We start from the raw sequence: 9,785 nt of genomic DNA on the forward strand, positions 1-9,785 counted from the left end.
ATTGTTTTAGCTGTAAAAAGAAAGACCCTCACGTGACGACCCCACCCGGAAGTTCAGGGCGATCCGAATCCGGTCACGTTTATAACACCAAGGATAGACACGTTCGTGGCTGCTGGTAAGTGGTGTTTTCACCAGATTTGATGTTACTTATAAGAATGACCTGAAGAAAAGAGATTATGCACGAGTATTTATATTATTTTTATAGCTTGTGCATGTGTAGTCTGCTCTGAAATAGCTGTCGATAATGTTAATGTCGTCATGTAAACAAAAGTGCATTTTCACTTCGTGAATCGTTCTTGCATTTTGGGGGAGAAAAGGACGTAATGGGCATCTTGGGTCTGTTTTTTTCTTTGTTTATGTAATGCAGAGCTCGCAAAATCGCTAGCCTGATGTCCCGGGGCTACTATGTTTTCCTGTCGGGCTACCAAAATAGTTAACTGGACTGCCCGATGGGCCATCGTAAAGTAGAGGGCTCCTGCAGGTCCTTAAAAACTCCTCAATTAGGTTGTATCAAATTTAAAGCCATAAAAAGGCAATGATGTCAATGAATAAATATGCACGCTGCATGTTTCAAAGTCAAAACGCAGCACTGATGTCTTTATATAAATATATCTGAAGGGAAAGGTCTGTCCTCAGAAACGTATCGTCGGTATTTTCATTTCAGGTCTGATAAAACAGCGTTAATGCTGCTTTGTATACAGCCGTTCCTATGGAAACCGTAGTATTTCAGCGCTCCTAAAGCGCCCCCTCGTGACAGAATCAATTTTTATTTCCACATTTTTCAGCTCTATGGTCAAATTATTGCAATTATCGACCTACGTTTTTATGCAGCAAACACATAGAGTTGTAAATGTGAAAGAAGTTAATGTGCCTTCTAAAAACAATTAAGACAGTAATATTTATGTTTTAAATAAATATAATAAATGATAAGCTCGATTGATCCTTTTTAATGGTATAGGTGTATAAGATATTTTGTTTTTGTGTGAACCTGTATCTGAATTATAAATTATGCCATTTTATGCCTTAATATCCTACCGGCGTCTACAATCTTACAATACAATACATCAGGGGCAACATATATTTTCAATAGTGACCACACAGGTTTGAATATAACAGCTGTTCTTTATTATTGTGTTTAACAGAGAGAAGAAAATCTTTAGGTTTCACAATTTAATACACAACAATTTCTAATCAAAATGAATAGGTCCAAAGAAAATATTTTTAATCTTTTAAACATTAAAATGTTTTTTTATGTTCTGTTTCTTTCTCAAAACTGCTTCACAGCATTGGCTGCTAGAGGCCACTGTAATAATATGTATATCAGCAAGGAATGTGTCACAATATACAGTACAGTATTGCTGTACTGATGTTTTGAGCACAGCCCTATTTAGAGAGCCCCTTTTGTAGTGATAAAATATTACTAATTCTATTGTTTGAGTCCTGAACTAAACATAAATGCAATTAAAACTTTGAATAATGCATTATTTGTCTTATTAATGACATTGTTACTTGTTACGTAAGTAACTGGATGCCTACAATGAGGTGATGGACCCGAGGGGCTCTTTAATGTCTTCTCCAGGTGCCCTTTTTATACTTTGAGCACCTGCCCCTTTAAAGGTCTCTGCACGGCCCTGTTGTTGTTCTTATATTTTGGCTAATATCAGTCTCTCAAACGGTAGGATTTTTCCAAGTTCGACAGTAACTTTATTTGTTGGGGGTGACTATGGCGTTTAAATAGACTCAAAAGTCGCTCGCACAAAAACCAGGAGCACGCGAATGAAGCAAACGCGCAAAACAGACCCACTAGAGGAAAATAACGCGAGAGCGCATCTGTACACCGCGAGAGCGCAGAACAGTATTTAGGAGCGGAAATGAATACACTACTCAACACGCGCTCTTGCTCCAGTTGGCTTTTGACACTTTGAGGGCGGGGCAATGACTTTTGTCTTCCCACCTGTGATTGGTCATTTGTTTAATCAGTTTCACTCTTGTTTAAACATGTAGCAGGACTTTGTCTTTGTGTTTCCAGTGCAATATATTCAATATATGATATTGTATTGTACAATTTCGAAGGTACTTATTTTGTTTACTGCCTAATGCATGTAGATAAAATCATCAGTTAATAATAATAATAATAATAATAATAATAATAATATAATATAATATAATAATAATAATATAATCCTCAGTTAATAATAATATAATACACATCTCTTCTTCAAACGTCCATTTCTTGGGCCGAGCAGAGCGTGTTTCTGTGTAAAACCATTCTTACGTAATCTGCTGTAATATCAGCAGTGTTGGGGAAAGTTACTTCTAAAAGTAATGCATTACAATCAGTGTTGGGGGTGACGCATTACAAGTAATGCAATTTACTTAATAATATTATTTTTCAAAGTAACTAGTAATGTAACGCATTACTTTTTATTGGCAAGAAAATATCTGAGTTACTTTTTCCCTCATTTATTGATTAAAAGCTCTCCTGTCCCCATGTTGAGAGAAATTGTGAGTAAGATGTTACTTTAGTTCTAGAATAAATGTGAACATGCATTAATTCATCTCACTCACTAAAAAACAGATGCAGTGAAATTCAATGCAAACCTGCAATAATTAAATATGTTCAATAATACAAATATCCTTTATGTATTTAATCCCATTTTATTAACCGATGTTTTTGCTGCCGACCTTCGATGATCCAATTCATCCATACTAATAAGCAAAAATTACTCAAGATTATCTAACATTTGTTTTCCTTTTTTTATTACTGAAGAGTTGACAAAACAAGCAAGCCCTGCCCAGATTTAAAAAGTAACACAAAAGTAATGTAATGCATTACTTTCCATAAAAAGTAACTAATGTAATTAGTTTCTTTTTTATTGTAATGCATTACTTTTAAAAGTAACTTTTCCCAAAGACAGTAGCACAGCATAAACATTTTAAAAGGGTAATTCAACTAAAATTTTACAATTTTGACTTTTCTTCTGTCTTTTTTAAAATTCTAAACCTAATAGCAGTTACAATTGCTGGACTTTTCCAATGTCCCAAGAATCAGTGTAACATAGTAAAGCACCAGTGTTGTAGTACTTGAATCCGGACAAGATTGCATTAACATTCCATTATGTGTCAAATCAAGTCCATTGAGTCCAGGAACAAAAGAAAACAGGCTGGTTTCTGTTTTTATCTGGTTTAGACTCATCTCAAAGCCTGGCCACACTGGTGTTTCACTGTTTAGCAAACACTAATAGTTCATCTCTCAGTCTAATATACTAAAGTTGCTGGAAGACTAGCAAACAGCTTACTAAATGCTGATTTATTTATTGATTTTGTTTAAAGAATATATACAATATAGTAGGCTATATATTGCTGGTTTAAAGCATAATTACTGGTCAAAGATACTACTCACGTTTAATGATTTACTGATACTAGTAAGCAGCCTACAAGATTACTAGAGTTAAAACAATTTCATATGTTCCTGTATTATGTATCCTACATTATGCCTAATATAAGTATCTCAAAAGGTAGGATTATTCCAAGTTTGATAGTATTTTTTTTTTTTTTTTGGATAATAGCACAGAATTAAAATGTTAAAAAGGGTAACGCAACTTTACAATTTTAAAATTTTGACTTTTGTTCTCAACATTGCAAATTTATAGTTATAAACTTGCAATTCCCAGTTACTTTTAACGTTAAGTTTTGTTAAGACCAAAATATGACTGGTCGTTGCTTTTGATAAAACAAGCTCTTTTTCATCATAAAAAAAAAAATGTAACCATCATTTTATTACTTATGAAAATTGAACCCTTATCTATGGACACAGTATTTTTGATGTAGTGAGAAGACAATAAGTGTCATAGATTTAATATAATAAAATGAAGGGGATAATTGTGTTAAATAGATTCTATTATTGATCCCTCATAACATTTCAATTGGAAATTTTCATTTTTAAAACGAATAGCAGTTGCAATTGCTGGACTTTTTTCAATAATCATTGTAACATAGTAAAGCAACAGTGTTGTAGTACTTGAGTTAAGGCGAGACACTGCAGGTGAATATGGTTTTAAAAAAATAATAGTTATGACCTTACTTACTCAGTTGATTGATTACATTGGTAACTGCAAACATTTTTTGTATAGACGTTTTTCCTGAACAAGGAAGTAAGTCCGACTCTTAACTGAAAGAATGCTTTGCATTTCCGGTCTGCATTGTTTCTAGTCAAATTAGGGTGTATTCCGAGCTAATAAACTAATGTTAAACCTATTAAAATGTTTTTAAAAAGCACATGGCTCCATAGCGCCATGACTTGGCAATGTCGCAATGACCGTCATTTGTCAGTGCCTCACTTTAATGAGTGTGTAGATGACACGAAGCAGCGGACCTTAGCTACATTAAAAACAGATGGACGCTATTTGAATGGGTTCCTATGGAAACCGGAACAGAAAAGCATTCAATCTGACGTTAGAATTCGTAATGGCGGCGCTCATCGTTTACTCAGGAAAAAGGTCTAGGCCTATATGTTAGGTTTTAATATGCAAATGAGGCATTATTTAATGAAATATGCGCTAATTTGCATACATTTCTAGTACAAAAATCTAAACACTGGATGAAGTCCGTTTCAAAATTCTTGTTTAATGTTTTTGACAAATTAAATGTTTCTACAGAAGGAATTTGGGGTCTCATTTTGTCACTACCTAGAATACTAGAATACCTGTACAATACCTAGAACAGGCCGAAATTCAGGATATAGACAGGAATAAAAATGTAAAGTCTGGTGTGTGTACAGCCTGGTCTTATTGTTTGTAAGTATTTATTTTTGTTTGTTTTTATTGATGCTAAAACGTACAATTTAGACGTATTTCAACGTTTAACGTGTACAAATAGCTAACGTTACCTACTATTTTAGCTAAAAAACGTAAAATATTTACGTTTCTTTCATTTAATTAAGATATTCGTATCAATGCCTTTATATTGTTTTATTAATACGCGATTTAGTTTTTTAGCCCCTTAACCTACCCCCAAACCTAAACCTACCCATTTTAGTGAATATAAAACGTAACTGACCAAAATATGTAGGGAAATTACCATTTTAGTAACAATATAGCATAAAAATATTTTTATATTCATACGTTAACCATAACTCTCTCAGTACAGTAATAAAGAGAAACATGACAGACAGAAAAGTGCAATCACAATCATTTATTTATTTCAAAAATGTCAACAGACGTACCAAAAAGTAATCCAAATGACGATGCGTTTGTAGGTGCAGAACAGAGTTTAAATGGTTAATCGCTGAAAATATGATACAGATTATATCCTGATCCACTCCGTGAACGTGCCCGCGCATCATTCAAACAAACACATCTCACCAGAAACACGGCATGTCGTAATCTGTGACGAATGCTGGCGAGAGCCAATGAGCGATCGTTTCCTGATGCGGCAATATTTGAATTTGTAAAATGCACTTGAGCGCGGGTTTATTGCTGTTGCTGCTCGAGATGGATAAAGACTTGAATTTGGGTCTGTTCCTCGCAATCGTATGGATTCTGAAGATCTGGATTACAGCTCACAAATAAAAATGGTTTGATTTTGTAATTATGATGCGTTTTCGGTGTATTTTATGGTTTTATTGTTAGTCACAGCATATCGGAGAAAACGCCTGTCGAGTCCCACCACGGCAAACCAATATTTATTTTAAGGGTTTAAAGTGTAGTCTTGTTTAACATTTTGTAGACCTATTTTTGGCAACAATCACACAGAACAGAATGAAATTGTTATAATTTCAAATTAAGTAAACGAATAAACTATTTAATAATGCAACTGAAAACAAAGCCATTGATATGACAACTAAAGCAGTAATAATAATAATGAAAATAATGCTGCGATTTCAATATTCATAAGGATTCGTTTTTAGGTGTCATCAAAACGTCAGCATTGTACAAAAATGCTAAAAAAAAAACATAAATATTTGTACGTTTTGATGTAAATACGTCAGTATTGTATGTTTTAGTGTCTGGAAAAACGTAAGTAAATGTACGTTTTGTAGAACCACATTTGACATAAAATACATAGGAATTGTCATGAGATCACGTTGGTGTGTACTGTAGGTGCTACTGAAGTGGAGATTTATGGCTCAGTGTAGGAGAAAAAAATTGTTTTTGCCTGCAGTTTCTTCCCTTAACATTTCAGTATGTATCAACTAAAGTCCAGTGAGTCCAAGGACAAAATAAAACAGGCTGGTTTCTGTTATAATCTGGTTTAGACCCATCTCAAAGCCTGGCCATGCTGGTGTTCTGCTGTTTAGCTAAACACTAACCCCCGGTTTCACAGACAAAGCTTAAACCTAGTTCCAGACTAAACTGCAATTCTGAGCCGTTTCAACTGAAAGAAACTTGCACTTACTGATCCTAAAATATATCAGTGCCTTTGCTTTGTCTCAAGATGCACACCAATAATGTTTATTCTAACTCACGTTTATAAAAATTACTTAAATGTCTTAATTGAACTATGACTTAATCCTGGTTTAGTCTAAGCCCTGTCTGTGAAACCAGGCCTAATAGTTCAGCTCTAATCAGGTGAAAAGTGCCCAAACCAGATAATATACTAAAGTGACTGGAAGACTAGCGAACAGCGTACTAAATGCTGCTTTATTTATTAATTTTGTTAGAGGAATACCTACAATGTAGTATGTTATATATTGCTGGTTTAAAGCATAATTACTGGTCAAAATCACTCACTTTTGATGATTTACTGGTACTAGTAAGCAGCCTACTAGAGTTGCCATGCTGAGTATTTTCCAGTAAAGATGATTTTACAGTATTCACCATCAGAAATAACCTTTTTAGTGCTAAAACAGACTTTCCATCCAAACGCTCATGTATGACCCCTGTTGAATGAGGATGTATACACCACCCACTAGAGTAAACCTGAGTCTTCATTCGGTCTAATTGGACACCAAGGAGTTGATGTGCGAGTACAGCCCCTCTGTTGCTCTGTCCTAGCTATATCTTGGAACAAAAAACATGTTTGTTTGGTGTGTCGCATAACAACTGTCTACTAAATGTCTTGACCATTTACAAGATTAGTACCGAGGGAAAGCAGCCTTGGAAATTTGGTTAATTAGTGCATCTCTTTGCACAGCACTTTCCTTTGTAGAATACCTGATATACATCCAACATACGTACTGTACACCACTGAGCAGATGCCCTCATCCTGAGCCACTTACAGACTTGTTGGACTCATTTTGGTGTTCCACCACTGCACAAAATGGTAAACTCCAATTACTATTTACTATCAGCTATTTCTACCCGATTTAGTGATGGTAACCCTTAAATGCATTAATGTTTTGCCAATCATTATTACATTATACTTCTACAGTACATTCAGCATCTGGCTCATATTCGCCATCTCAACCATATTCACAACTATTGTTTTCAATGGCTTCAAAGTCAATATTTTGATCGCTGGCAGCTTTTTCACCACATCCACCATCAAATAACAGTGATATTTACATTGTATTGCGTACATTAATTGATCTGCCTTAAAGCCATTTAAACCAGTTCAATTTTTGCTGATGATATTCTTTTGTTTTATGCCTGGAATAGTTATGAGTGAAATATCACATCATTATTGTCTATTAAACAGTGCCACCTTGAGGAATAAAGGTGAATTGCACGCTATGTAGTCTCAAAAGACCCTATACACTTTTTTTTTTTTTACAAAAAAAAAAAAAAAAAAAATCAGAAAACAGACACTCTTTTATATTTTGTTCTATGTTTTTAGTTATATTGTTTATAATGAATAGATTAAGGAATACTAAGAAAGTTAACCGGAGGTATGCATTTAAGAGTTAGATAATATTTTTTGACTTAGTCAACCAGATTTAGATATTACTATTTTAGGTTAGTTTACACAAGTTTGAAACAACATGAAGGCGACAGGATTGACATTTTTCATCTCCAGTTAATTGATTCAGTTGAATCCAGAATCTATAACTCGTGACTCAATGGTTGCATTTTAATTGCATTGGTCTAGTCATGAATGGTCCAAAAATTCTGGTGGAAAAAAATGAATATGACAGTAATATACACGCAATAATTCATCTTTTTGTGTAGAATTAATCTGTAATCATTTACAGTGGAACATAAAATGACTTCACATTTACAGTTAATAGACATGATGTAGTGTGAGCAGTGATGCATATGATTCATAATTGAACTCTTATTTTAAAAGAGGCCAAAATTTTCAATTGCAGGAGATGTTCATCAATTATGTTGCAAAGCAGACTTTCAAACTCAACTGCTGTTCTGCATTAAGTCACTTGAACAACTACTAACAAAGAGTTTACAAGCCAACTTTTTAACTTGATGAGCGGACGTGGCCATTTGTACATTTTCTGGGTGAGGTTTCTGGTCTCAACTGCGTCCAACTATTTGTTGCTGTACAAAACAGCATGATTTGCTGCTTGATATTGCTGATTGCTGTGTCTTAAGGTCATTGCACACTGAGTCTGAAATTTTCTCTTTTTTTCATATTCGTCATCCTTTCTTTTCAAAATTCTTGCTACGGATGTGGAAAAAAATCCGAACTTTTTTATGACAAACAAAAGTTTTAGAGGCAGTGTGTAAACTTGATTGACACAACATGAGATTGTATTTATTTTTTAACATGCAATTTTTTTTACTATGTGTGCGATGACCTTAACCATGGTATTTTATTGTATTATCTTAATTATGAGCACACTGATTTGTAGTGCAAACAGTTTTACCATTTACTGCACATTGTTATTCTTCTCGTCATTTAGTGCATAATGTAATAATAATGAAATCTCACTCATAGACTTACTTCCATGGTGAAGAAAAAGGTGGTAAAATAAACAATGTAAAATTAAAACTCCATAATCACTCAACCAATATAATTTTGTCCACATCAAGGCATACTAGAAAGACCATCTAGAGCAGTTTGCAGACCTAGTGGTCGAGGAATCTCCAGCAGATCCAGCTTGATGTCACACCATCGCTGAACACTTGCTGTCCTTGCTGAATGAGAAGCGGGACACATGATGCGAGTAACTCAGTCCAACCCATTTCAGCCACAACCAAAGCCCTGGATTAATGATTTGGTGATGAGAGTTGTGTGAGCACTACAGTCCTTAAGCATTTTATGTGCAATCCAGAGTCAGAGTTCATCATCTACCTGTATGGAAGCCAGAGACTGAGCATTTTTAGTGGGTATAGCTTTATCTTGGCCTGTGGTTCCAGCAGGTTGTGATGCTGGTGTTGATCCTCTTGCTGGCTTTGTTTAATGGCTGCTGGCTCAGCTAGCTGAAAGGATGTCTGGGACACCTGGAGCAGCAGCTGTTGACTGGGCACTGGTTGAGCGTGGCATCCAACGCACACACTTTAGTCTGCTCTGAGTGCCACTAGTGAAGAATGGCAGTATTATTTATGTTTGTTTGTTTGTTTTCACTAAAAAAAAATCTAAATATTGAGAAAATTGCCTTTAGAATTATCCAAATGAAGTTCTTAGCAATGCATATGTGACCCTGGACCACAAAACCAGTCATAAGGTTAAATTTTACAAAAATGAGATTTATACATCATATGGAAGCTCAATAAATAAGCTTTCTATTGATGTATGGTTTGTTAGGATCGGACAATATTTGACCGAGATACATCTATTTGAAAATCTGGAATCTGAGGGTGCAAAAAATCAAAATACTGAGAAAATCACCTTTAAAGTTGTCCAAATTAAGTTCTTAGCAATGCATATTACGAATCAAAAATTACATT

Source organism: Garra rufa, chromosome 9 (assembly GCF_049309525.1).
Source record: "Garra rufa chromosome 9, GarRuf1.0, whole genome shotgun sequence".
NCBI lineage: Eukaryota > Metazoa > Chordata > Actinopteri > Cypriniformes > Cyprinidae > Garra > Garra rufa.